This window comes from Galeopterus variegatus, unplaced genomic scaffold, assembly GCF_000696425.1.
Source record: "Galeopterus variegatus unplaced genomic scaffold, G_variegatus-3.0.2 Scaffold10960, whole genome shotgun sequence".
Lineage (NCBI taxonomy): Eukaryota > Metazoa > Chordata > Mammalia > Dermoptera > Cynocephalidae > Galeopterus > Galeopterus variegatus.
This window is the reverse complement of record NW_007737071.1, coordinates 15,134-19,047: the sequence shown is the minus strand read 5'-3', so window position 1 is coordinate 19,047 and position 3,914 is coordinate 15,134.

Genomic DNA, 3,914 nt, shown 5'->3' with positions numbered 1-3,914 from the left:
CCAGCCCAGGTATTAAAACCCTATAAGTATCCTTCACTGACTTCCCCCTTTTGAAATGCTACTGACATTCTTTTGAGATGGTGTCCCCCTTTTTACCCCAGGTCTAGTAAGCCTGTTGTTCTACAGTATTTTCTGGTGATGTATTGGGGAGTCATCAGTTGATAATTGCTTCAGGATTAATGGTTGCATTACACTTTTTAAGTCCATATGGCTCGAGGGCACTTCTTATAAACTAACAAGTCTAGTGATGACAAGATTCAGAACAGCTATACGTCTGAAATGAGGAGGCTTCATTTAGCATGGGCTAGGAGGTACAGAAAAATAGATGGAAAATTCTAGAATGCATGGAGTTTAAATGTCACACTTCTAAATAACACATGGATCAAGGAAGAAATTGTCACACTTCTAAATAACACATGGATCAAGGAAGAAATCTCAGTAGAGGGGAAAATTATGTTAAGTGAAATAAACCAGACAAGGAAAGAGAAATACTGCATGTTCTCATTCATAACTGGGTGGGAAGGAAGGAAGGAAGGAAGGAAGGAAGGAAGGAAGGAAGGAAGGAAGGAAGGAAGGAAGGAAGGAAGGAAGGAAGGAAGGAAGGAAGGAAGGAAGGAAGGAAGGAAGGAAGGAAGGAAGGAAGGAAGGAAGGAAGGAAGGAAGGAAGGAAGGAAGGAAGGAAGGAAGGAAGGAAGGAAGGAAGGAAGGAAGGAAGGAAGGAAGGAAGGAAGGAAGGAAGGAAGGAAGGAAGGAAGGAAGGAAGGAAGGAAGGAAGGAAGGAAGGAAGGAAGGAAGGAAGGAAGGAAGGAAGGAAGGAAGGAAGGAAGGAAGGAAGGAAGGAAGGAAGGAAGGAAGGAAGGAAGGAAGGAAGGAAGGAAGGAAGGAAGGAAGGAAGGAAGGAAGGAAGGAAGGAAGGAAGGAAGGAAGGAAGGAAGGAAGGAAGGAAGGAAGGAAGGAAGGAAGGAAGGAAGGAAGGAAGGAAGGAAGGAAGGAAGGAAAGTTCAGGTAAAGGGCATGAAGAAAAATCATGACATGTAATAATGAATATGCTAATAATAAATAATATATTTTTTAAAATTTAAACATACTTTGAACTAAATAAAAATGAAAACACAATTTACCAAAATTTGTGGATGCAACAAAAGCAGTGTTTAGAGGAAAATTTATAGCATTGGATGCATAGATTAGAAAAAAAGATATGAAGTCGATCATCTAAGCTTTCACCTTAGGAAACTAGAAAAAGAGGAGCAAATTAAATCCAAAGTAAGCACAAGAAAAGAAATAATAAAAACTTAGGGCAGAAATCAATGAAATTAGAAACAGGAAATTAATGGAGAAAATCAATGAAACCAAAGGCTGGTTCTTTGAAAATATCAATAAAATCAATAAACCTGTTGCCAGGCTAAGAAAAAAAGAGATAATACAAATTACTAACAACAGAAATGAAAGAGGGGACATCAGTATAGATACCACAGACATTTAAAGGATGATAAAGGAATATTATGAACAACTATGTGCCCACAAATTTGATAACTTGGTGAAATGGACCAATTTCTCAAAAGATACAATCTGTCAAAATTCACACAAAAGGAAATAAACAATCTGAACAGCCCCATATCTATTTTAAAAATTGACTTGATAATTAATAAACTTCCAAAACAGAAAGCATCAGGCCCAGAGTTCACTGATGAATTCTACCAAACATTTAGAAAAGAAATTATTCCAGTTCTCCACGATATAGAAGTTAGATGCAGAAGGAATATTCTTGACTTATTCTATGAGGCCAGCATTCCCTTAGTAGCAAAACCAAACAAAGACATTACAGGAAGAGAAAACTATAGACCAGCATCTCTCAGAAACATAGACGCAAAAATCCTCAACAAAATATTAACAAATTGAATCCAAAAACACATTTAAAAGAATTATACACCATATAATGCACCATAATTAAGTGGGACTTATCCCACGTATGCAAGGCTGGTTTAACACTTGAATAAACTAATGTAATCAATAACATCAACAGGCTAAGGAAGAAAAATGAAAAAGATTTCTGTCCAATATAGCTGTTTTCCATAATCTTATTTTTGGCAGGAATGCTGGTATTGTTTCTATGAGACTGTTTTACAGAATTACTGAATAACACCAGTAAATTGATATCATTGGGAACCAGGAATTTCAGAACGGAGAAAGGAAATCCAGACGAAAAAACAATGCTGTGAATTAAAACCCCTATGATCGCTGATTTGAATTGAAATGATCTGTATGAACATGATGTATTTTATCTTTAAAAAGCACATATTTCCTGATGTCCATCAACAGATGATTGGATGAAGAAAATGTGGTATATACACAACGAAATATTACTCAGCCACAAAAAAAGAATGAAATTGCACCATTTGCAGCAACATGGATGAGCTTGGAGAGAATCATGTCAAGTGAAATAAGCCAAACACAGAAAGAGAAATACCACACGTCCTCACTCATATGTGAAAGCTAAAAATGTTGATGTCATAGTAGAGAGTAGATTAGTGGTTACTAGAGACTAGTAAATGGGAGAGGATGGTCAATGGATACAAACGTGCAGAGAGACAAGAGGAATAAGATCCAGTGTTCTACAGCAACACAGGTGGACTACAGTCCACAACAGTCACTGCATAACATTAAGTCGCTAGTTGAGAGGATGTTAAATGCTCCCCACACAAAGAGGTGACAATGTTCGACGTGCCATCACATCAAAACACGTTATGCTAATTATCCTGATATGATCATTGCACACTGTATAAATATATCCAAATATCACATTGTACTCCGTAAATATGTGCAATTATTGTGGGCCAATTAAGAAAAAATAAATTTAAAAAAAAGAAGAATTTCAGAGACAGAAGTAGATTAGAGGTTACCAGAAACGGGGGCTGGCAGTAGTGGGAAATAATAATAATAATGATGAGAAGTTATTGATAAATGGGTGCAGGCTGTGTTTAGGAGGCCAAAAATGTTTTGGAAATAGGTAGAGTAGTAGCCACACAGCATTGTAATGTACTTAATTCCACAGAGCTGTATGTTTAAAAATGCTTAAAATAGTGATCCTTATATATGTTTTACCACTTTTTTTTAAAAAAGTGTATCCTAGCTCTGTCTATTGAAATGACTAGAAATAATGGCCAACCAAGGAGCAAGGAATACAACTGGGAACCCATTTGTGGCTTCGAAACATCATTTTTTTTTTCCAGGATCTTGGCTCTTGGAAAAATGGTTGATCCCAGGTCTGAGGTAGAAAATGTCCCAGGTGAGACTATGGTTCCTTGCTGTGGGATGTGTCATGAACACAGCCTATTGAAGTCATGTCAAAAGGATTCAGGGGCCGACTTAAAGCTTCTTACTGACAAAATATAAGACAATATGAGCATTAACCAAACTAATAACTGTAATGAAGGAACCCATCTAACATGTTAAAAAGGCATGAATTCATAATGATGGTTTTAAAAACAGGGAGAAAGGAAATCCACTCATTGGTTACCTTTGGGAAATGGTAGGAAACCAAAGCATTACTCTGAAAGCCAATAAATAATTGAAAGAATCAAAAGATTCAAGCATTTGTGCTGACGAGCCAATATAAACAGTACCTCAGGGCAAACAGCGTTAATGAGGGAATGTTTACTTTTGTGGAAGTATTCCAGATGGCAAATGAAGGTCTGGTAGAACATCCTTAGTTTGCATTTCATTATGAAATTATGGATCTAGGCAATGATTCCGAATGTCTGCTAATATCACATAAAGAGAAACAACAGAAAATACCTTTTCTTGAGGAAGGTTCACAACACAACCTACAGAGTATCCTTTTCCCTCAAAAAACAATCCTGAACCTAATTAAGTATCGACATCTAAACATCAATTTACAATTACAATTTATAAGG